This window comes from Nerophis lumbriciformis, linkage group LG02, assembly GCF_033978685.3.
Source record: "Nerophis lumbriciformis linkage group LG02, RoL_Nlum_v2.1, whole genome shotgun sequence".
Classification (NCBI taxonomy): domain Eukaryota; kingdom Metazoa; phylum Chordata; class Actinopteri; order Syngnathiformes; family Syngnathidae; genus Nerophis; species Nerophis lumbriciformis.
Genome location: NC_084549.2, coordinates 23,483,278 through 23,509,376, shown reverse-complemented (window position 1 = coordinate 23,509,376; position 26,099 = coordinate 23,483,278). Strand labels below are relative to the sequence as shown.

The 26,099-nt window shown below is 42.4% G+C and overlaps 1 long non-coding RNA gene across 1 annotated transcript; it reads right to left on the bottom strand.

The window, feature by feature from the left end:
• Positions 1-6,046: 6,046 nt before the first annotated feature.
• On the bottom strand, positions 6,047-25,172 carry LOC133606708 (uncharacterized). Its single transcript, XR_009815295.1, has 4 exons — positions 25,071-25,172; positions 24,370-24,439; positions 13,765-13,792; positions 6,047-6,371 (listed from the first exon to the last, which is right to left on the bottom strand). It is a non-coding gene; the product is annotated as an uncharacterized lncRNA (long non-coding RNA).
• Positions 25,173-26,099: the final 927 nt, after the last annotated feature.

Genomic DNA, 26,099 nt, shown 5'->3' with positions numbered 1-26,099 from the left:
CCCATTTAGATGAAAAATGTCTCATAATTCTCCCAGTGGCTGCGTTGTAAGCAAACTTGAATTGACTTTCAGTTAATATTTACAATGCATTAAAAAAAATGTTGTCATGTCTTTCATAATGATTGTGAACGATAGTGCAGCTCCCCTTTAAGTTTGAGTTGCTCAACGTCAGGACCTAATTCAGTGGTTCTTAACCTTGTTGGAGGTACCGAACCCCACCAGTTACATATGCGCATTAACCGAACCCTTCTTTAGTGAAAAATAAATTTTCCAAATTCAAGACAAACTTATATATTTTTGGTAACACTTTAGTATGGGGAACATATTCTAAGTAACAAAGACTTAATTTAGAGTTATTTGGTTAGGGTTAGGGTCAGGGTTAGAGGGTTAGGGTTATAATAAGGTCATGCCGAATAAGGCATTAATAAGTACTTAATAATGACTAGTTAAGAGCCAATATGTTACTAATTTGCATGTTAATAAGCAACTAATTAATGGTGAATATGTTCCCCCATACTAAAGTGTTACCATGTTTTTTTACTGGTGCATAAAATGAACGGTGCATGAACATCACCTTGTTCAAACAACAAAACCAACACAGTGCATAAACTCACAACAAATGACACACCTGCAAACCAGTCAGCTGTTGCCGTATCCGTAATACGCCGATAGGGAGAAGTTTGTATTTACACGATGAGTCGGGTATGTATTGACTTCCGCCGAACCCCTGAGGCCGACTCACCGAACCCCTAGGGTTTGATCGAACCCAGGTTAAGAACCACTGACCTAATTCAACAAGTTCCCAATTTTGTTTCAATGTCTTGTGCCTACTGGGTCAGTTGGTGTTTGATGAAAGCAACGATAAGAGCAACATATTCACCTGAAGTATTTTTTTAATTTTTTATTTAAGCTCCTTGATTTGCAATCACAACATTTCTGAAAGTTTTAGAGTCACATTGCAAGGCATTTGCAATCAAGACAATCTGATCGGCTCCAATAGGTTGTGACGGACGGAACATTTTGTCTTCTTGTCACTTGCCAGGCTTTCTTTTCCAATGATTCATCAAATAGTTTATCGTCATCATTTATTCTCCTCTGCAGTTTGCGTCACCAAATGAACCAGCTTTGACAGCAAAAATGCATATTAAAAAGGCCAACTAACACCAGCTCCATAATTTGCTGTGACTTTCCCTATTTATTAAAGTATCCAAGAACTCTCCGACAACAGCTAAGTGCTCAAAACGACTTTGTTTACTGGGTACATTAACGGATGCTAACACACGCACACAAAAGACAGCTTTACGGCACAACACGTCACATTATCGTGACCTTATATGCTTACATGCAGTCTTACATGTTCTGACAAGGTAGCCTCTCCTCCCTTTACAATGATGTGTATTTCTGGTCTTGTCACCCCTTCCCGGGCAGAAGGGCAACACGGCCGTGCGGCTGGATCAAAAGAGACGTCGGAGACGCTTTGCCGAACAAAATGTTGCTTTATTACAAGCGAGCGTCATTACACAGGACTGCAGTACCTGGAGGAGATCAAGTAAAAAAAATGTGTCTCTCCTAACCTAGAGAGGCCAAACCACAATCTTGTATACCTTCTTCCTGCGTCAGGGTGTGTGTTAATTCAGAAGAACACAATTTGACCATGTAAGTTCAGTTCAGTTTCAGTTTATTTCGAGTAGATGTTCATGTGAAAGTGTCTTTAAAACAACTGATTTCAGTCATAACCTAAATGTTGGTTTTGAGCTAGTCTCTTCTCAAGGATAGGGCTATCACTTTTGCATTCCGAAGTCCCAATTTGATTCTCTTTTCCTACGAGAAGTGATCCAATCCACCTGCGAATATCAAACTAAGGGGCCGTATCTTATTATGTGCTCAAACTGAAATACCACTATTTAACATACTTGCCAACCCTCACGGATTTTCCGGGAGACTCACGAAATTCAGCGCCTCTCCCGAAAACCTCCTGAGACAAATTTTCTCCCGAAAATCTCCCGAAATTCAGGCGGAGCTGGAGGCCACGCCCCCTCCAGCTCCATGCGGACCTGAGTGACGTGTCGACAGCCTGTTTTCACGTCCGCTTTCCCACAATGTAAACAGCATGCCTGCCCAATCACGTTATAACTGTAGAATGATGGAGGGCGAGTTCTTGGTTTCTTATGTGGGTTTATTGTTAGGCAGTTTCATTAACGTCCTCCCAGTGCGGCAACAATACACAACAACAGTCACGTTTTCGTCTACCGTAAAGCAGTTTGTCTGCCGTAAACAGCAATGTTGTGACACTCTTAAACAGGACAATACTGCCATCTACTGTACATGCATATGTGACAATAACATCTATGGCTTTTAGAGAGTGCAGTGCACAACTGCGCACACAACAAGGAGACGAAGCAGAATGCATCATCAGAGAGGGTGTTCAGCATGGTTAGAAAAATAGTGACGAACAAGGATGGACAATTCAACCCTTAACTCAACAATGAGTAGATGAGTGTTATGTGTGTGTATATGTGTAAATAAATGAACACTGAAATTCAAGTATTTCTCTTATTTATATATATATATATATATATATATATATATATATATATATATATATATATATATATATATATATATATATATATATATATATATATATATATATAATAAAATATATATATATATATGTATGTATGTATATATGTATATATATATAGCTAGAATTCACTGAAAGTCAAGTATTTCTTATATATACTTGGTGAATTCTAGCTGTAAATATACTCCTCCCCTCTTAACCATGCCCCCAAACACGCCCCCACCCAACCACGACCCCCCACCTCCTGAAATCGGAGGTCTCAAGGTTGGCAAGTATGCTATTTAATTAAACTTGGTGGTTCGACTTCTCCAAGTTGGATGTAAATCTTCACCATAAGCACACCATGATATGAGTTAATTAATTCACTTCAACATCAACAGAGAATACAAGTTGGAACTAATCTTTGAGGCAGTCTGAGCGGTGCACCGCAAGCAGCACTAGTAACTCTCAGCACGAGCAAATTCCATCTCTCCCATCAAGGTGACAGTGCAAGACCGAGCTCGCTACAAAACTGCAGTCGGTAAATGCCATGTTATCCTTGATTGCTTGGCTCGACTTACCGTGGCAATGTGGTGCGTTCAGTGACACGCTGGGAACACAGACTCTAAGGCTCCATTGACTTTGATCTATTACTGTATGCTGCAAATTTATTTGGTTCAATGGTGGCTTATTTTAATGCCGTACTCATTTTTTTAAAAAGCACAGAAATGTTGAGACTAAAAATGTTCACCTTTCATAAATCATACTAAAACCGGAAAAACTGAGGTACCACTGTATTTTTCTTAAACTCCTATATCTAACATCAACTAATCACTGAACATTTTGGGGGGAGTTTTAACTATTCATTTAATTAGACAATAACTAATTTAATATTTTCTTTTGTGAACGATCTTAAATGCTCCAAATTGCCCACTTATTTGGACAGATTTTTTTTCCGTCGGTTTCATCAATGCAAGGCCGCGCCACCCTAAACCCAGATTTCATGCTTTGCGTAGGGCCCCGTTTTGCATGAAGAAGCGCATGTAAAATGTCGATGAAAGACAGGGTGCTTCATATGAAATTTTACCGCAAATGCATTCCTAGCCACATCCTGCTCAGTCATTAATAACAATATAATGGCAAATTTTCCCTTATGTCCCCAGTGGCTCTTGTCCTTGAAATCCATTCACTTCAATTGTTTGTAGTAAGGCTCCCTGATTCTATGTTTTAATGTTAAATTGTTTATTTTGTACTGAAAAAATAATTATTGAACATTAATTTTTTTTCACTACAAAACATGCATCCAATTCAAAAATGATTTTTTAAAAATATATTAAAAATGGTTTCACATAAATAAAAAATTGTGAACAATGTTGTAATGGGGTGGAGTGGGGCAAACAATTCAGGGCCCCAATTTAGCCTGGAGCGTGACAATAGTCACAGAGAAGTAATTGTACTAATTTGTTCCTTTAAAATGTATTTCAATATTCAACTCAATGGCGTGTCTCAAGTTACTTTACTGCTGAGTGTCTCTTTTTGCTGAGTGTCTCCCATGTGACATACCAGTGTGTGTAACATTGTAAGTAAGAATGCCTTAAATGAGACCTATTATGTAAAATCAACTTTGCTTACCTGTTGGCACTTGTTTTGGTGTATTTAGGATCCGCATAAGTCCCGAAAATTAGAAATCAAACCATGGAGGCATGGCGGAGATCTTTATAAAACAATCTTGACTTCTTGAGCTGTTTGGAATTTGAGACTTTAGTGACGCATTTTGCCTTACTTACGTCATGCGCGTATCGCCATATATGGTAGAGGTTCACCCAAGAGCTTTGCGCCAGTCCGCCATTTTAATCCGTGTCGTCCAAAGTTGTAGTGAATAAGTCCCTTATTTTTCTCCATCCTCTTGTTGTGGGGCAGACTGGCTCGTACATGCGCATGTATGCTAAAATCCTCCGCTGTTGCCTTTTGTAATAAAAAAGTAGCATGTAGGTCTAACTTATATCTGGCAGTAGACTTGAAATGACTGACGGCGTAGAGGCGCAGTGGAAGGGGGCTTGGCCTGGAGGAGGGCTTTGGCACGGAAATACAGTAAGATTCTGAAGTTTGAAGATGGGCTGTAAAACATAATCTATGCAACATTTAGATGTGTTATGTAGACCAGTGTTTTTCAACCTTTTTTGAGCCAAGGCACATTTTTTGCGTTGACAAAATGCGGAGGCACACCACCAGCAGAAATCATTAAAAAAACGAAACTCAGTTGACAGTAAAAAGTCGTTGTCGCAATTGTTGGATATGACTTTAAACCATGACCAACTATGCATCACTATAGCTCTTGTCTCAAAGTAGGTGTACTGTCACCACCTGTCACATCACACCCTGACTTATTTGGACTTTTTTGCTGTTTTCCTGTGTGTAGTGTTTTACTTCTTGTCATGCGCTCCTATTTTGGTGGCTTTTTCTCTTATTTTTGGTATTTTCCTGTAGCAGTTTCATGTCTTCCTTTGAGCGATATTTCCCGCATCTACTTTGTTTTAGCAATCAAGAATATTTCAGTTGTTTTTATCCTTCTTTGTGGGGGCATTGTCGATTGTCATGTCATGTACATTGTCTTTGCGCCACAGTCAGTCTTTGCTGTTGTCCAGCATCCTGTTTTTGTTTACTTTGTAGCCAGTTCAGTTTTAGTTTCGTTCTGCATAGCCTTCCCTAAGCTTCAATGCCTTTTCTTAGTGGCACTCACCTTTTTTTTATTTTTGGTTTAAGCATTAGATACCTTTTTACCTGCACACTGCCTCCCGCTGTTTCCCACATCTACAAAGCAATTATCTACCGGCTGCCACCTACTGATATGGAAGAGTATTAAACAGTTACTCTGCCGAGCTCTAGACAGCACCGACACTCAACAACAACACATCATTTGCAGACTATTATTACTGGTTTGCAAAAAATATTTTTAACCCATATAGGTGAAATTAGATCATCTCCCACGGCACACCAGACTGTATCTCACGGCACACTAGTGTGCCGCGGCACAGTGGTTGAAAAACACTGATGTAGACCACAATGAAGTGTTTTAAATGTAGGATGTAATATAACCCCTTTAGGTGCAGTTCTTCAATTTGGGCAAACATGTCCTAAGTGTTGAGATGACCTGATTAGATTTTGGTGACAGGGACATGTTGTCAGAGGGAACATCTGCAGGGGATGTCGGGCTAGGAAAATTCACCTAACACAATAATGAACAGAGTCATTTCATTTCAAGGTTCTTGACCTTAAAATCCTAATGTTTGTATAATCAACCCATAAGGTGGGTCAATTTCTAATGCGATTATAAGGCTGCTATTCTCCTTAATAGAAGCCAGTTACAACTTAAAAAGGTTATTTCAATGAATGTGGATTATTTCATTTCATTTATTCATTTACTTGAATAAGACGGTGCCATTTGGTTTATGGTATATGCTTTATTTGGATTATGTGGTTGAATACTTGTGAAATGGCTGTAGAAGCAATATATTGATTATAGTTGTTATATTTCTCCGCCTCCAAACAGTGCAACTATGTACACGCACCATCATATTGTCCAATGTACAGTATGATGCTTTTATGAAGGAGCTGTGCAACAACAAGGTTGCAGCACCTCCTGTGCCCAGGGACCCAAGGCCAAAGCTCCTCCTCCTCTGCTGAATGAGGATATCTCCACTCGTACTTTCTTTTTCTCTCATATTACACACGTCAAAGTTCGATCCCTCTGCGGTGCGCATCCGTCTCCAACTTTTACGATGTATCTTAGTAGTCCATCACGTTGTCACTGCAAACAGCAAAGGCAGGGAAATGTCTGGAAGTCATTATAAGATGATTGCATCTTACAAATGAAAATGCAACTGGGGGAGGGGGGTAAAAGTTTAATAATGATTGTTCCTTTGTAATATCTCATATATACAGTAAGGTAGCACCTCTGTTTTGGATAGTAATCTGTACCAAAAGGTCTAACAATGACCGAATCGTATTGAAAACTGAAGGTAATTTCCCCATAAGGAAAAGTGTATAGTGGAACCTCCATTTACGAACTTGATTGATTCTTGAACAGGGTTCGAAAATAGAAAAGTGTGTACATTGAAGCAAATTTCTCATGAAGAATAGGTGCCAGCCTAGACAAAAGTTCATATTAGTGTGGTCCCGATACCAATATTTTGGTATTGGTACCGGTACCAAAATGTATTTCGATACTTTTTCATTTTTTTCATTTATTTATTTATTTCAGGCAATGACATAAAAAAGTACAAAGTTGACAACACATAATAATATAAATTAATATAGTGCAAAAGGTAATGTATATGTAATGCATGATTATCCAGTTTTGCCTGAAAGGGAGTGGGAAGAAGATAATTTATTTAATCCCACCCCCAGTTCACCATTCAGTGATTATTCACATGAGTTTCAGTCTTACTTTGTTCAAGTATTATAATACAGATGTTGTATCATAGTGGCATTACCACAGGTAACAATAATTATTACACTTTTCGGTACTTTTCTAAATAAAGGGGACCACAAAAAAATTGCATTATTGGCTTTATTTGAACAAAAAATCTTAGGGTACATTAAACATATGTTTCGTTTTGCAATTGTGTCCTTAAATAAAATAGTGAGCATACAAGACAACTTGTCTTTTAGTAGTAAGTAAGCAAACAAAGTCTCCTAATTTAGTCTGCTGACGTATGCAGTAACATATTGTGTCATTTATCATTCTATTATTTTGTCAAAATTATTAAGGACAAGTGGTAGAAAACTTAATTAATCTACTTGTTCATTTACTGTTAATATCTTCTTACTTTCTCTTTTAACATGTTCTATCTACACTTCTGTTCAAATATAATAATCACTTATTCTTCTGTTGTTTGATACTTTACATTAGTTTTGGATGATACCACAAACTTGGATATCAATCCGATACCAAGTAGTTACAGGATCATACATTGGTCATAATTTAAGTCCTCATGTGTGACATACTTCCTGAGTTTATCAACATAATATAAAAAAAAAATTTTTAATGAAAAGATGTGATGCCAAAAAATATCGATCTAATCATAGTAGTATCGGCTAGATACGCTCCTGTACTTGGTATCATTACAGTGGATGTCAGGTGTAGATCCACCAATGGTGTTTGTTTACATTTTGACGCCGGTGAGCTACAGCGTGTAGTGAAGCATGTTTAGCTATTCCTCGTCCTGCAGGGATGATACTTGTAAGAAACTTACTTTATTCGTTGCCATGGAGGCGAGGATTAGTGATTTAGAAGTAGCTAAAACTAAACTAAGCTAAGCCATGTCTTAAAGCACCTCTTCCTGAGGGCGTTTCAGTGTTATAACTTCACCTTTATCGTTAGTTTTCAAGCCAAAATGCATCTGTTCTCCCTTTTCTGTCTACACACATTGTCTGTTTTAGAGGCGGTATAGTACCGAATATGATTCATTAGTATCGCGGTGCTATACTAATACCGGTATACCGTACAACCCTAGTCCATATTTTAGTAAAATTTTGTACACTTGGAACATAATATTCATAAAGTACATCAAACAAACATAACAAGGGGGTGATGAATCAAATTTGTATTTATTAACAAAGTCAAAACAGCAATTATCAGAACTGTTCTCTTTTTTCAGCCGCCCTGCCAACACACACACACACACACTGCCACCAGAATTGTCGTGCACTCATGACAGTTTGAAATCACAAAACTCCTTAAATTTTAACAGCCAGGTCGCTATAATGAAGGAATGAAAAATAAAATCCACTTTACCTTCTTGGTGAATCTTCTTTGAGTTCAGTGGAAGGTGGGGGAGGCAGTCTCGACAACGCTGTGGATACTTGCAGAATTTTTCCAACCACACATCAAGTGTCTATTATTTACTTTGGACTCACACTGAGCTGGCAAAATTAGATTTATTTTTTTGTTAAAAAAGCTAAAAATAATCCACTAAAAAGCACACAAAGTAGCATAATGGCTAACGACAGCACTGTTCTGCTGACTGAATGAGCATCGCAAATCGATCATCCCGAACCACAATGGATGTGCTTCCGGGCACAAAGTAGCTGCTCTGCAGGCACACAATTTGGTGGATGAAACGTTCATACATTGAGACAAGGTTCTCGTGTCAAAGCATATGTGGAGGGGGGCGTGGCCTGCGGGCCTGCCGCGGAATGGGGTGTTGCCAGGACCGGCCCCGAAGACAGCGACAGGTGCGTGGATGGCCCAGGTGGGCCTTGTTATCTAATCACCTGTCGGTACATATCCGGTAAAACACAGACGTAGGGCCTACTTGCCAACCCTCCCGATTTACAGTCCCCCTCCCGAAAATCTCCCGGGGCAACCATTCTCCCGAATTTCTCCCGATTTCCACCCGGTCAACAATATTGGGGGCGTGCCTTTTAAGGCACTGCCTTTAGCGTCCTCTACAACCTGTCGTCACGTCCGCTTTTCCTCCATACAAACAGCGTGCCGGCCTAGTCACATACTATATGCGGCTTTTACACACACTTAAGTGAATGCAATGCATACTTGATCAAAAGCCATACAGGTCACATTGGCCGTATAAACAACTTTAACACTGTTACAAATATGCGCCACACTGTGAACCCACACCAAACAAGAATGACAAACACATTTTGGGAGAACATCCGCACCGTAACACAACATAAACACAACAGAACAAATACCCAGAACCCCTTGCAGCACTAACTCTTCCGGGACGCTACAATATACACCCTCACTATAATATACACCCCTCCCCCCCAATCTCCCGAATTCGGAGGTCTCAAGGTTGGCAAGTATGCTCTAGTATACTCTGGACTGAAGCTGTGTGCCTTCATTGTTTCTGTAGCTGTTGTTTTGAGGCATGTTTAAAAGAATAAAAAATAATGCACCTTGTGAAAGTCAAAGTATAGTATTTCCCATAGTTGTAGTGGGTATCAGGATTTTCTCAGGCAGAGCATGTCCCAAATTCCAAGCTGCTGTTTTGAGGCATGTTAAAAAAAAATAATGCACTTTGTGACTTCAATAATAAATATGGCAGTGCCATGTTGGCACTTTTTTCCTTAACTGGAGTTGAAGTTGTTCTCTTATTTTGGAAAACCTTGTTTTTGATTGATTGATTGAAACTTGTATTAGTAGATTGCACAGTACAGTACATATTCCGCACAATTGACCATTAAATGGTAACACCCGAATAAGTTTTTCAACTTGTTTAAGTCGGGGTCCACGTTAAAGGGGAACATTATCACAATTTCAGAATTGTTAAAACCATTAAAAATCAGTTCCCAGTGGCTTATTATATTTTTCGAAGTTTTTTTCAAAATGTTACCCATCACGCAATATCCCTAAAAAAAGCTTCAAAGTGCCTGATTTTAACCATCGTTATATACACCCGTCCATTTTCCTGTGACGTCACATAGTGAAGCCAACACAAACAAACATGGCGCATAGAACAGCAAGCTATAGCGACATTAGCTCGGATTCAGACTCGGATTTCAGCGGCTTAAGCGATTCAACAGATTACGAATGTATTGAAACGGATGGTTGTAGTGTGGAGGCAGGTAGCGAAAACGAAATTGAAGAAGAAACTGAAGCTATTGAGCCATATCGGTTTGAACCGTATGCAAGCGAAACCGACGAAAACGACACGACAGCCAGCGACACGGGAGAAAGCGAGGACGAATTTGGCGAGCGCCTTCTAACCAACGATTGGTATGTGTTTGTTTGGCATTAAAGGAAACTAACAACTATGAACTAGGTTTACAGCATATGAAATACATTTGGCAACAACATGCACTTTGAGAGTGCAGACAGCCCAATTTTCATCAATTAATATATTCTGTAGACATACCCTCATGTCAGCAGGCCAGGGAAGCTAGGGTCGATATTCTTCTCTTGATCATCTTCGGGACTGTGTGAGCCAAGACATCCAGGGGGGTTTAGCTCGCTCGTCTGCGGGAACAAACTGCCGCCATTGCTTGCCGTGCTACCGAGGTCCTTTGTCCCTGAATTGCTCACACACTCCGGCAGATTCAATGGGGGTCTGGCGGCAGATTTCTTTAACTTTATCGTTGGAAATGCATCTGCTTTGAGTGTCGCAGGATATCCACACATTCTTGCCATCTCTGTCGTAGCATAGCTTTCGTCGGTAAAGTGTGCGGAACAAACGTCTAATTTCTTGCCACTTTCGCATCTTTGGGCCACTGGTGCAACTTGAATCCGTCCCTGTTCGTGTTGTTACACCCTCCGACAACACACCGACGAGGCATGATGTCTCCAAGGTACGGAAAACAGTCGAAAAAACGGAAAATAACAGAGCTGATTTGACTCAGTGTTTGAGAAAATGGCGGATTGGTTCCCGATGTGACGCCACGTTGTGACGTCATCGCTCCGAGAGTGAATATTAGAAAGGCGTTTAATTCGCCAAAATTCACCCATTTAGAGTTCGGAAATCGGTTAAAAAAATATATGGTCTTTTTTCTGCAACATCAAGGTATATATTGACGATTACATAGGTCTGGTGATAATGTTCCCCTTTAATCAATTCATGGTAAAGTTACATTGTTTAATGCATCCAGCGGGGCATCACAACAAAATTAAGCATAATAAAGAGTTAATTCCACGACTGTATATATCGGTATCGGTTGATATCGGAATCGGTAATTAAGAGTTGGACAATATCGGATATCTGCAAAAAAGCCATTATCGGACATCTCTAGTGTCTACCTAATTTGCCACTGCAACCCATACATTTTCTCATTGTGGCATGAATAAAGTCTATCCTATAATATCCCATCTCTGGTTAATTTTATTTTGTCAGACAGTTTATAGTAAGACAAGATGTTTGTGTCTTTTGGTGAGAGAGGAGCCAGGGTATAAACACATTCAGTGAACATTTGGCACAGTTTGCGCTGAAACTGAAGCTGGTCTCGGGGGATTTGATTGGTCGTCCGGCTGTTGTTGTTCCTGCCTATGAACAATACACTGTGTCATCAGGTCAAATGAGGGAGCATGGGAGAGGGTTAATGCCTGACCAACGTTTGCAGAAGGAAAATAAATCTGGGCATGTTTAAAAGTTAGGCAAGAGGTACAAACAAAGCCAAGCCATGACAGTGAACTGACCCGTGTTTGGCTCCAAGGAGCAGTATACTATTTGGACAGGGATGATGTAATATTGTGAAAACTCTTGTAGGATACAAGCACACCATCACTTCTGGTTATCATGAATAATGATCCTTTTCATCTGAATGAAGGCATGCTGTTAGAATAAGAAGGTGGACGTGGGTCAAAGTAAAACCCCTAAAATTGTCAGGACTATCTGGATGATGTACCAAGGACCTATTTAACTAAAATTAAGTGAAAGACCAGGGTGGGAAGGTCATTTCAAATATCAATAGTATCTCTAACAAAGTTGTATCAACATTAGATCGATACATGCTGGATAAAATCAATATTTGTTACTCTTTATTATCAACAATTGAAGTGGGTTTTGTTGTTCATGGACATGGGAATCTTTCAACAACTCATGATTCAATTAGATTCCGATTTTTAGGGTGATGACGCGGTCACGCTTGGGACGCATGGTGATGCGTAGGTCGTTCTCCCAAGATGCAGACGGAACTACGGAGGCAAGGTGCAGGTAAGGAAATGATTTAATGTCCATAAATCAGACAGGATACAAACAAAAGCAACGCGTGCCGAATGCACGGGGAGCAAAGCTCAAGCTTAGCAAAAGAAAAACAAGAATAGGAATGTCAAGACGTGGACTATGCAGGGGTTTGTTTTCCTGAGATGCAAAAGAACTGGACCGGAAATGGCGTGAAGGTAAAGACATGATTTTAATTCTAACAAAAAAGAGTGAACAAAAAGCGCGCACAAGGCGGAGACACAACTTGACTAATGAAACAAAAACTAGCACTTAGGCAGACTATGGGCAAGAAACAAAAACACATACTGTGACATGAAACGATCAGCATGGACTATGGTAGCATGGGTAACATGGGTAACAGAAGTAAATCATGGCATGAAGTGAGCAGAGGTAATGTCACCAGAACGACCAACTGAAAATGACAGGCTTAAATAGTAGTGACAAGATTAACAAAGGTGCGTGAGTACAAAACCGTGAAACAGGAAACAAAACAAACAAGAGTGCACAAACCGGAACTAAAAAGAGTCCAAAAACCAAACAGAACATAGCCAAACAAAACATGATCAAAAGACATGACAAGGAATTGAAAAGGTAACGCCATAACGTGTTGCATGGAAGCATATAAGAAAGCCAGACAGTATGTGGCGAAAAACAGGAATAAGTAGCTCTCTGATTAGTGCCTGAACACTAATCAAAGGCAGGTGAATCCAATCTGCACACATGGCAACCAAAACACAAGCCCAGGGGTGCTCAAAACAGGAACTGAGGGAGTTAAAGACTAAACGAAACATGATCCGGGCAACGGATCAAGACAGATTTGATTCTTGCAATATTTTATTTGGTATCCAAATTATAACAACACTTTTTCAAAACAGGTTACAAAAGCTCCTCTTGGCTACTGACAGATGGTGTCAAGGTCTGTGTTTGTATGCAGAGCCGTCAGGCAAGTGCAGAAAGGAAGCCCCTTTTTTTAGGGAAAATGCAGGTAACAAAAAACATAGATGTGCAGCTGAGAAGTGCACAAAAAGCAAACGTGTATGAAGAGCAAAGCAGGCAAGGCAAAATGATTTTGAGGACAGGGCTGACATTAGAAGCATCCTGATTGTCAATCACGCTGTCATGATCCGTTACCCGGATCATGGCATGATTTATGTTGGTTATGTTTCTGTTTTAGTCTGTTTCCTGGGTGCACACTCTTTCCCTGTTTACTGTTGGTTTCCATGGGCACTGATTCTCCTCACCTGTCTTAGTTTTGCAATTAGTGTTCCCACCAGGTGTTTTGGCTAATCACTCCCCTTTATAGTTTCCTGTCACCCAGCAGTAAGTGCTGGGTCAATGTTTGCGATAGGCAACATTTACGTTCCCCTGGTTTTCTCCTCGCTCATTAGATTATTCTGCCCTCCAGCATTCCCCGTTTTTCACCCTTGGTGACATTTTGGTTTTTGTTTAGCTCCACGCTTGCTAGCGTCCTCTGTTTTGTATTTTTGATCCTGCCTTAAAATAATTAAATATACTTCATCTTACCTCCACGATACTCCTGCTTGTCCTCTGCCTTGGAAGGAACACGACAATCGCAGCCATGCGTCGAAGACGTAACAGATTGACCCAGCCAGACGAAGTGTTCCTGTCCAACAAAGACAAGCAAGACATCCTCCTGGAGCTCAGAGCGGACGCGCAGCCATAGGAAGACGAGGACGAAGCCGAGCTGTCCGAAGAAGACCTTCCGGCCAACGCCATGGTAGCATGGGGGCAGCTTATGGCAAAGTTGACGGAAGCAGAGACCCGCTTCCTCCCCCACTCTCAAGCCACCCGGACGTCATCCACCCCACCTGGTACGCGAAGGCTCGGGCAGCGGGCCAGCTCAGCGCAGGCGCAGAAGGGGTACAACACGGACACTTTGCCCTCAACGTTGTCTGCCAGGCTCTTCCCGTGCGGCTTCTCCTCCCCTCAGACACCACCTGCTGGCAATTGTCCAGAAAGGCGCCAGCGGCGCACACGCACAAGGCCAGCTCCCAGGCTTCCTAGAGCACACCCGCCCGTGCCCTCTGCTCCCGCCGAACTCTCACAAGCGCTCCCCCCACCAGCTCCATCTAGCATCTGGAATCTGCTTCCTGAGGGGGGGCCAGTGCTGGTAGCGTGTCAGCGGGGAAAGCAGACCTCATTCCACTGAGGTTGCTGCCTGCCTCTCCTCCAGCGGGGGCGCTGTCTGCTTCGGCCCTACTTCCTGCTCCAGCTCCACAAAGCAAGTTGGACCCGCCAGAGAAGTACAGCGCAGAGTGGGTGGACGAATGGTACCAAGGGGTGCTGAAGGAACTGGAGAGGGAGGAACAGTCCTGTTCTGTCCTGCAGCCACCTACCGCTCTGGCCCCGCCTGTCACGTCTGATCCGCCCACTCCTCTGGCTCCTCCCACGCCGACAGCCCTAACGCCTGCCACTCTGACGCCACCATCAACCCTGGTGGTCCCGCAAACGCCATCCTCTCCACCTCCTGCTCCAGCGCTGCAAAGCACACGAGATCCCGCAGAGACCGACCCAGTAAAAAGGAAGGGCATTGCACCAACAGGCCAAACAACTTGGACAACAGGAGGAACAGTTTGGCGTTCTTGGGGCTTGCGTCAACGCCATGGCGGAACGCCAAGACGCCCGCCTTGATGCTTTGGCGAGACAGCTGGGAAGTATACTCACCGCGCTGCAGGTGATGATCCCCCCCTACGGCCAACCCAGCAATCCAGCTGAGACATCCACCACCCGCAGATATTCCGTTGCCTGATTCGCCCCTGACTGCGCCCACGCCGACAGACGAGCCGCCTGCTCCGCCCACGCCGACAGACGAGCCGCCTGCTCTGCCCACGCCGACAGACGAGCCGTCTGCTCCGCCCACGCCGACAGACGAGCCGCCTGCTCCGCCCACGCCGACAGACGAGCCGCCTGCTCCGCCCACGCCGACAGACGAGCCGCCTGCTCCGCCCACGCCGACAGATGAGCCGCCTGCTCCGCCCACGCCGACAGACGAGCTGCCTGCTCCGCCTCTGGCTTCGCCCACGCCGACAGACGAGCCGCCTGGTCCGCCTCTGGCTCCGCCAACGCCGACAGACGAGCCGCCTGCTCAGCCTCTGGCTACGCCCACGCCGACAGACGAGCCGCCTGCTTCCATGGCGTCGACGCTTCCTGCTTCCATGGCGACAACGCTTCCTGCTTCCACGGCGACGACGCCTCCTGCTTCCACGGCGACGACGCCTCCTGCTTCCACGGCGACGACACCTCCTGCTTCCACGGCGACGACGCCTCCTGTTTCCACGGCGACGACGCGTCCTGTTTCCACGGCGACGACGATTCCTGTTTCCATGGCGACGACGCTTCCTGTTTCCAAGGCGACGTCGCTTCCTGTTACCACGGCGACGACGCTTCCTGTTTCCACGCCTGCCTCGCCTACCACGCCTCCCGCGGCTTCCACGCCTGCCTCGCCTACGACGTGCCCACCTCCTCGTGTCCGGCGGGCCGCAGCACGGCGCCGCCCACCTCCTCGTGTCCGGCGGGCCGCACCTTGGCGCCGCCCACCTCCTCTTGTCCGGCGGGCCGCACCACGGCGCTGCCCACCTCGTCGTTTCTGGACTTTTCATGGACGCCTTTGGCGCCAACAGCAGCGACGCCCCAGACTTGGGTACAGGACTCAAAGACTGCTGAGGTTCTGGCGCCAGTCTCGTCCGCCTCCTCAACGGCCACAGACATGGCCGTCCCGAGGTCGCCCGCCTCGACGATTGTGGCGACAATCCACCCGCCGCCGCCACCTGTCTTGTCCCCGGTGGCTTCGGGGACACATGGCCTGGCGGCCCACCACCAAGTCCTCCCTCCACCCTCCCGTGACTTTTGACTTTCTGGGGTTTTTTTGTAGGGGAGGGGTTTACTAGTTTGGGACGTCTGGGATCCGTCCCTTAAGGGTGGGGGGTTATGTCATGATCCGTTACCCGGATCATGGCATGATTTATGTTGGTTATGTTTCTGTTTTAGTCTGTTTCCTGGGTGCACACTCTTTCCCTGTTTACTGTTGGTTTCCATGGGCACTGATTCTCCTCACCTGTCTTAGTTTTGCAATTAGTGTTCCCACCAGGTGTTTTGGCTAATCACTCCCCTTTATAGTTTCCTGTCACCCAGCAGTAAGTGCTGGGTCAATGTTTGCGATAGGCAACATTTACGTTCCCCTGGTTTTCTCCTCGCTCATTAGTTTATTCTGCCCTCCAGCATTCCCCGTTTTTCACCCTTGGTGACATTTTGTTTTTTGTTTAGCTCCACGCTTGCTAGCGTCCTCTGTTTTGTATTTTTGATCCTGCCTTAAAATAATTAAATAGACTTCATCTTACCTCCACGATACTCCTGCTTGTCCTCTGCCTTGGAAGGAACACGACAATCGCAGCCATGCGTCGAAGACGTAACACACGCACAGGTGAGGGAGCCAGTACTCAGACAAGAAGAGTGGTGGTAAATGGAGGAAAACAGGAAGTGTAAGGAAATAATACAAAATACAAGAAACTAATAACTGTCTAATAGATCATGACAGATGGCCTAAAAACGTCTTTTAAAAATCAATTCTTGAATATTTTGAGTCGATTCAGAGTTGTCATAAATTAAAATCGCAATTCAAATGTAAATAAAAAATGTTCTCCCACCCATAGTTGTTTATATTGGTAAATGTATATATGTGCGTTTGTATATATATATATATATATATATATATATATATATATATATATCCATCCATCCATCCATTTTCTACCGCTTATTCCCTTCGGGGTCGGGGGGGGCGCTGGAGCCTATCTCAGCTACAATCGGGCGGAAGGCGGGGTACACCCTGGACAAGTCGCCACCTCATCGCAGGGCCAACACAGATAGACAGACAACATTCACACTCACATTCACACACTAGGGCCAATTTAGTGTTGCCAATCAACCTATCCCCAGGTGCATGTTTTTGGAGGTGGGAGGAAGCCGGAGTACCCGGAGGGAACCCACGCAGTCACGGGGAGAACATGCAAACTCCACACAGAAAGATCCCGAGCCTGGGATTGAACCCCAGACTACTCAGCACCTTCGTATTGTGAGGCAGACGCACTAACCCCTCTTCCACCGTGCTGCCCATATATATATATATATATATATATATATATATATATATATATATATATATATATATATATATATATATATATATATATATACACACACAAACATACATAAATATATATATATATATATATACACACACATACATATATATATATATATATATATATATATATATATATATATATATATATATATATATATATATATATATATATATATATGTATATATATATGTATATATATATATATGTGTGTGTGTGTGTGTATGTATGTATATGTATGTATGTATGTAGGTATATATGCATATGTTATAGTAAATTATTCAAAAATAGTTTAACAAAAATCTTCATTTTGTGTTTTATTCTGAATATTCTAAAATGCGGGGCAGCACGGTGGGAGACGGGTTAGTGCATCTGCCTCACAACAATACGAAGGTCCTGAGTAATCTGGGGTTCAATCCCGGGCTCGGGATCTTTCTGTGTGGAGTTTGCATGTTCTCCCCGTGACTGCGTGGGTTCCCTCTGGGTACTCCGGCTTCCTCCCACTCCAAAGACATGCACCTGGGGATAGGTTGATTGGCAACACTAAATTGGTGAATGTGAGTGTGAATGTTGTCTGTCTATCTGTGTTGGCCCTGCGATGAGGTGGCGACTTGTCCAGGGTGTACACCGCCTTCCGCCCGATTGTAGCTGAGATAGGCTCCAGCACCCCCCGCGACCCCGAAGGGAATAAGCGGTAGATAATGGATGGATGGATGGATTCTAAAATGCTAAATCACAAAATCATTCAATTATTTTGAAAAAATTCAATAAAAAGTATTAATATCGATATCTGTAAAATGTATTCCTTACCTGTGACTGATTGGCAATCAGGACACACATATTCCTGGTTGCCAATCAGGATGCTTGATACCATTACGTCATTTACATCATTGTTTTGTTTTGGTTGTTTTGAACTTCCATGCTGCATAGCTTCCCCTATGCTCGCTGTGTCTATTTTGCTACACGTTATTTTTTAATTAAACACGTTTTACCTGCGCTTTGCCAGCCGTCTCTGCATTCTGGGGTCAAGACCAGTGCAACCGTGACACGTTCCAAGCTCCGCTACACCAAAACTTAACAAATTCCTTGCTTTTCTTTTTCACAATGCCACAAAAGAGGGGTACCAACGATGGCTAAGAGGAAACGTGTGACGATAACCATAGAACAGGAAACATAACTTATTGCAATGCAGCAAAGTGCCTTATAATGGCACTTATAGCTAAGACAACAATAAATTATGGATTGTACAATCCAAAGCCAAGCTGTGTTTTTTAGGGACAAGACTCACCTCCCAGGCACACAAAGTAATGCATCCCGCCGTCCGTCGTCACATGAAAGGGTGAGTATTTTTATTGATACTGTACACTTATGAATGTCAGAATGTCAACTTGAATATTGCTGCACAGACAACCGTTTTTATCATGGTGACCATTTTTTTTCTACAGACAAAAATTGTGTCATGGTATAGAATACAAAACAGTTGTGTTACATTTGATGTTACTCTGGCTGAGGTCTTGTTGAGATTACATACTACAATCAATATTTATAGGCCAATTAAATTTGGGTTGCAAAGGTCGCTTGTGACTGCGTGATTTAAAGTCTTCACATTAAAACTACTTTTCTTTACATATTTAACATTTGACTTCAAATGCACCCGAAATTCCATTCGGGAGATTGTGCAAGAATATTTTTTAATGCCAGGCCCTCCTGCCAAATATCGTTCATTGGTGTTGCTCACTCTTTGGCAACAACCTCATCCATAGCCTGTTTGAAGTAAATCGTCAAGAAATAAATGATTCTCATCCTTCCCCGAACTATTTCATTTTCTAACGTGTGTCTCTGTCACCTGTTTGCCGTATTTCAAACAGCCAAGGTGCCAGACTTGTGCTCCCCAGTCCTACCGAAACTATTTTTTTAATCCTATGTTGTAGGTGAAAACGCTTCAAAACCCTCCTTGATGAGATCATAGCTTGGAGGAGACACATGGAATCTGCAGTTGTTTGTCAAACTTTAAGTGACAGCACTTCACATCTTTGCAGCGTGTGCGTGTGGATCTGCGACTTGGTTCACGTTTGCTAAATGATCTTATGGAAACACAGATTGCAACCTCTGCGGAGGCATTTAGGAAATGAAAAGCGTTATTTGGTTCAACTGCTCCTTTCAATGAAAACACTTTGCCTGGATTGGTAGTGGTGATATTTGAATTATATGTGTCTTTTTTTTTTAAGAGACCTATTCATAAAAATACATTGTGTCAATTAGAGATGTCCGATAATGGCTTTTTTGCCGATATCCGATATTCCGATATTGTCCAACTCTTAATTATTCCGATATCAACCGATGCCGATATATGCAGTCGTGGAATTAACACATTATTATGCCTAATTTTGTTGTGATGCCCCGCTGGATGCATTAAACAATGTAACAAGGTTTTCCAAAATAAATCAACTCAAGTTATGGAAAAAAATGCCAACATGGCACTGCCATATTTATTATTGAAGTCACAAAGTGCATTATTTTTTTTAACATGCCTCAAAACAGCAGCTTGGAATTCCTGAGACCCACTACAACTATGGGAAATACTATACTTTAACTTTCACAAAGTGCATTATTTTTTAGTTTTTTTAAACATGCCTCAAAACAACAGCTACAAAAACAATGAAGGCACACAGCTTCAGTCCAGAGTAGGGATGTCCGATAATGGCTTTTTCCGATATCCGATATTCCGATATTGTCCAACTCTTTAATTACCGATACCGATATCAACCGATATATATACAGTCGTGGAATTAACACATTATGCCTAATTTGGACAACCAGGTATGGTGAAGATAAGGTACTTAAAAAAATAAATAAAAAATAAGATAAATAAATTAAAAACATTTTCTTGAATAAAAAAGAAAGTAAAACAATATAAAAACAGTTACATAGAAACTAGTAATTAATGAAAATGAGTAAAATTAACTGTTAAAGGTTAGTACTATTAGTGGACCAGCAGCAGGCACAATCATGTGTGCTTACGGACTGTATCCCTCCAGACTGTATTGATATATATTGATATATAATGTAGGAACCAGAATATTAATAACAGAAAGAAACAACCCTTTTGTGTGAATGAGTGTAAATGGGGGAGGGAGGTTTCTTGGGTTGGTGCACTAATTGTAAGTGTATCTTCTGTTTTTTATAATGATTTGATAAAAAAAAAAATTATACCGATAATTTCCGATATTACATTTTAACGCATTTATCGGACATCTCTAGTCCAGAGTATACGAGCGTCATAAAGTAAACAAAATTATAAACTGGGCTCAATCTGCCCTGCTTTAACGTATTTGTATGAGTAACAAAAATGTGCTGCAAGCTAGTGGTGAGTGCTTGAAGTGACCTACCAGTCAGTCAAAGCTTCTAAAATGCTGCGTTGAGATAGGGGTGGTTTTTGTTGTATTTTTGTTTTTTTCTCGGCGGAGTCTTTAAGCGACAACTGTGTGGCACTACTTTTTTCGCGGTTTGATTTTCATCCATCTTCCGCTTGTATTTATCGTGTATCTCCTTATGATTCTTGAAGAGGTGGGAGATCAAATTGCTCGTATTAAAGGAAGACGTCTTGGTTCCTCCTCGCATAACCAACTTTTTGCAGTCGTTGCAAATTGCCAGTTTTTTTATCCGTCAGAGACACTTTAAAATAATCCCAAACCATGTCGTTAGTCAATCACCGAGCGAGCTGGCTTGTTAGCCACGGCTACAGCACCGGCAACAACACACTGTTGTTGTTGTTATGCTCCGCTCGCGGCGGTTTGATGAGGTCATCAAGCGTCGCCAATAAACTTCTGATGCTGCAGTCGTGCTGCAACTCCTGTGTTGTGTGTGGGAGAGGGGAGAGGGGAGGGAGGGGCTGCTGACTGGGAGACGCAACTGCTCTGTATTTCTCCCTACGTCCGTGTAGCTCTCCGTACAGCGGCGTTTTAAAAAGTCATAAATTTTACTTTTTGAAACCGATACCGATAATTTCCGATATTACATTTTAAAGCATTTATCGGCCGATAGTATCGGCAGTCTGATATTATCGGACATCTCTAGTGTCAATAGACCCTTCCCAACCTAATGAGATCCAGCACAAGTGTAACTGATGGCCGATAGTGTGGCCGTGTGAAAGTACGTTGCGTAAGCCTCACTTTCCAACACCTTAAAGGGGAACTGCATTTTGCCCATCATCCAGAATACTTTACCTGAGACAGGAACACGCATGTCTTTGTCTCTTCTGTGCATTCTAAATAGTGAAAAACTGCAGGTACTCGGCGGATAACAATACAGGTAATGGGGATACAAACTGTTCCGCCTAAAAAAAAACCTCCAAAAATCTCCAACATCATTTTATATACATGCTGTGTGTGTATGTAGTAGAGATGTCCGATAAATGCTTTAAAATGTAATATCGGAAATTATCGGTATCGGTTTCAAGAAGTAAAATTAATGACTTTTTAAAACGCCGCTGTACGGAGCGGTACATATCCGGCCTACGTCCGTGTTTTACCGGATATGTACTAGTATGCTCTGGACTGAAGCTGTGTGCCTTCATTGTTTTTGTAGCTTGTTGTTTTGAGGCATGTTTAAAAAAAAAAAAAAAAAATAATGCACTTTGTGAAAGTCAAAGTATAGTATTTCACATAGTTGTAGTGGGTATCAGGATTATCTCAGGGAGAGCACGTCCCAAATTCCAAGCTGGTTTGAGGCATGTTAAAAAAAATAATGCACTTTGTGACTTCAATAATAAATATGGCAGTGCCATGTTGGCACTTTTTTCCATAACTGGAGTTGAAGTTGTTCTCTTATTTTGGAAAACCTTGTTTTTGATTGATTGATTGATTGAAACTTGTATTAGTAGATTGCACAGTACAGTACATATTCCGTACAATTGACCACTAAATGGTAACACTCGAATACGTTTTTCAACTTGCCATTAATCAATTAATGGTAAAGTTACATTGTTTAATGCATCCAGCGGGGCATCACAACAAAATTAGGCATAATAATGTGTTAATTCCACGACTGTATATACCGGTATCGGTTGATATCGGAATTGGTAATTAAAGGGGAACATTATCACAATTTCAGAATGGTTAAAACCATTAAAAATCAGTTCCCAGTGGCTTATTATATTTTCCAAAGTTTTTTTCAAAATTTTACCCATCACGCAATATCCCTAAAAAAAGCTTCAAAGTGCCTGATTTTAACCATCGTTATAAACACCCGTCCATTTTCCTGTGACGTCACATAGTGATGCCAACACAAACAAACATGGCGCATAGAACAGCAAGCTATAGCGACATTAGCTCGGATTCAGACTCGGATTTCAGCGGCTTAAGCGATTCAACAGATTACGAATGTATTGAAACGGATGGTTGTAGTGTGGAGGCAGGGAGCAAAAACGAAATTGAAGAAGAAACTGAAGCTATTGAGCCATATCGGTTTGAACCGTATGCAAGCGAAACCGACGAAAACGACACGACAGCCAGCGACACGGGAGAAAGCGAGGACGAATTCGGCGATCGCCTTCTAACCAACGATTGGTATGTGTTTGTTTGGCATTAAAGGAAACTAACAACTATGAACTAGGTTTACAGCATATGAAATACATTTGGCAACAACATGCACTTTGAGAGTGCAGACAGCCCAATTTTCATCAATTAATATATTCTGTAGACATACCCTCATCCGCGCTCTTTTCCTGAAAGCTGATCTGTCCAGTTTTGGAGTTGATGTCAGCAGGCCAGGGAAGCTAGGGTCGATATTCTTCTCTTGATCATCTTCGGTGGCATAAGGGACGGTGTGAGCCAAGACATCCAGGTGGTTTTAGCTCGCTCGTCTACGGGAACAAACTGACGCCATTGCTTGCCGTGCTACCGAGGTCCTTTGTCCCTGAATTGCTCACACACTCCGGCAGATTCAATGGGGGTCTGGCGGCAGATTTCTTTGACTTTATCGTTGGAAATGCATCTGCTTTGAGTGTCGCAGGATACCCACACATTCTTGCCATCTCTGTCGTAGCATAGCTTTCGTCGGTAAAGTGTGCGGAACAAACGTCCAATTTCTTGCCACTTTCGCATCTTTGAGCCACTGGTGCAACTTGAATCCGTCCCTGTTCGTGTTGTTACACCCTCCGACAACACACCGACGAGGCATGATGTCTCCAAGGTACGGAAAACAGTCGAAAAAACGGAAAATAACAGAGCTGATTTGACTCAGTGTTTGAGAAAATGGCGGATTGCTTCCCGATGTGACGTCACGTTGTGACGTCATCGCTCCGAGAGCGAATATTAGAAAAGCGTTTAATTCGCCAAAATTCACCCATTTAGAGTTCGGAAATCGGTTAAAAAAAATATGGTCTTTTCTCTGCAACATCAAGATATATATTGACGCTTACATAGATCTGGTGATAATGTTCCCCTTTAAGAGTTGGACAATATCGGAATATCGGATATCGGCAAAAAAGCCATTATCGGACATCTCTAGTATGGAGTGTAGTAACAGGCACATTCGTGAGAACATGTAATATTGACAGTATTTTGGTCGTTTTAAGAGAAGAGCCAGATGAGGTGGTTCAGGCATCTGGTCAGGATGCCACCGAACGCCTCCCTAGGGAGGTGTTTAGGGCACGTCCAACCGGTAGGAGGCCACGGGGAAGACCCAGGACACGTTGGGAAGACTGTGTCTCCCGGCTGGCCTGGGAACGCCTCGGGATCCCCCGGGAAGAGCTGGACGAAGTGGCGAGGGAGAGGAAATTTTGGGCTTCCCTGCTTAGGCTGCTGCCCCCGCGACCCAACCCCGGATAAGCGGAAGAAGATGGATGGATGGATGGATGGTCGTTTTAAGCATTATTGAAACTCCTTTCCTGGGGTCATTGATTTCAAAGAGCGCAAAGCAATGGTAGCTTTATTGTTTCAAATAAGAACATAAAATCGAGACTTACAATGTCTGCTCTCACTGGGATACCGACTGATGGGATGGTTGTATCTTTCAGCACATGTGCTCTCCTTGAGCTGCAAAATTCAAAATAATCCTTATTCCTCAGATTAAAAAATAATAATAATAATAATTATCCTAGCGATGTTGTGATGGTCTTATGCTGCGTTCCATTTGAAAAGAGCCACGTTGAGAGCCATATGGTTTCAAGTTGGTAGCGTGTGGCTTTTTAAACTTGACTAACTTTTCAGTTTGGCGCCAAAACGTTCTACTACACAGATGAGATGTGATCTAGCAAAACATTTTCTTAACTCAAAGACAATACAGCAGCAGTAGAAGCAGATCGAAATCATTCTTCTTCTCGATTTTATGGCGAGTTGCAACCAACATTAATAGCAGCTCAAGCTGGTAGGTCGGAGGTGCCGTGTGAGCAAGGTGATGTGTCACGGCGCCAGAAAATTAGTTCCACTGTTTTAGCTTTTATAATAACAGGTTTTCCCCGAATGTAATTGAATGTGGCGCTGCGCCAAGGCATTTTTATTACCGCCACACCTTGAAAATTAGGTTGTTTTTTATTTTTACTTGAAAATAAATTCAAGTAATATAATATATTGTAGCCCTCCAGAAGAAATCACAATGTCTGACGCTATTTTTAACTTTTATAACCAATCATATGATAACAAACTGCACATTTCCAACAGGTTTTACCTTTCGTGTACACGCTTTCGTCTCGTGAGTCCGCGCTTCCCCAGACACACAACAACACTTCCTCATTCTCCGCCATCATCTACCAGGAACGGATGGTGTGTTTGCAAACATGGGAAAAACTGACATCAAATCCAAACCACACGTACATAAAACATTAACTGGTCGTTACAGTAGGAATTGATATACAGGTAAAAGCCAGTAAATTAGAATATTTTGAAAAACTAGATTTATTTCAGTAATTGCATTCAAAAGGTGTAACTTGCACATTATATTTATTCATTGCACACAGACTGATGCATTCAAATGTTTATTTCATTTAATTTTGATGATTTGAAGTGGCAACAAATGAAAATCCAAAATTCCGTGTGTCACAAAATTAGAATATTGTGTAAGGCTAATACAAAAAAGGGATTTTTAGAAATGTTGGCCAACTGAAAAGTATGAAAATGAAAAATATGAGCATGTACAATACTCAATACTTGGTTGGAGCTCCTTTTGCCTCAATTACTGCGTTAATGCGGCGTGGCATGGAGTCGATGAGTTTCTGGCACTGCTCAGGTGTTATGAGAGCCCAGGTTGCTCTGATAGTGGCCTTCAACTCTTCTGCGTTTTTGGGTCTGGCATTCTGCATCTTCCTTTTCACAATACCCCACAGATTTTCTATGGGGCTAAGGTCAGGGGAGTTGGCGGGCCAATTTAGCACAGCAATACCATGGTCCGTAAACCAGGCACGGGTAGATTTTGCGCTGTGTGCAGGCGCCAAGTCCTGTTGGAACTTGAAATCTCCATCTCCATAGAGCAGGTCAGCAGCAGGAAGCATGAAGTGCTCTAAAACTTGCTGGTAGACGGCTGCGTTGACCCTGGATCTCAGGAAACAGAGTGGACCGACACCAGCAGATGACATGGCACCCCAAACCATCACTGATGGTGGAAACTTTACACTAGACTTCAGGCAACGTGGATCCTGTGCCTCTCCTGTCTTCCTCCAGACTCTGGGACCTCGATTTCCAAAGGAAATGCAAAATTTGC